Consider the following 380-nt stretch of genomic DNA (forward strand, 5'->3'; position numbering starts at 1 on the left):
TGCTGATTGAGCTGCAGCAGTAGCTGCAGCAGCAGCTGCAGCAGCTGCTGCAACAATAGCTGCAGCAGCAGCAGCAGCAGCAGCAGCAATGTCTTTGTGTTTGTGCTGCTGCTGCGTTTGCTGCAGCTGCTAAGCGATGATGACTCCACCGACGAGGCGACGCCTGTTGCTGCTGCTGCTCCCGCTGCTGCTGCTGCTGCTGCTGCTGCTCCTGCTGCTGCTGCTGCTGCTGCTGCTGCGGAGCGATGGAAGAGGCCCCGCTATGCACCCAGAGGGGCCGCCTCAATAAAACAGAAGGTTTGTCTTTGGTTTTTATTTTTATTTATTTTTATTTATTTTTATTTATTTTTATTTATTTTTATTTATTTTTATTTATTTTT

This window comes from Eimeria mitis, genomic scaffold (genome assembly GCF_000499745.2).
Source record: "Eimeria mitis Houghton genomic scaffold, Emh_scaff1066, whole genome shotgun sequence".
Lineage (NCBI taxonomy): Eukaryota > Apicomplexa > Conoidasida > Eucoccidiorida > Eimeriidae > Eimeria > Eimeria mitis.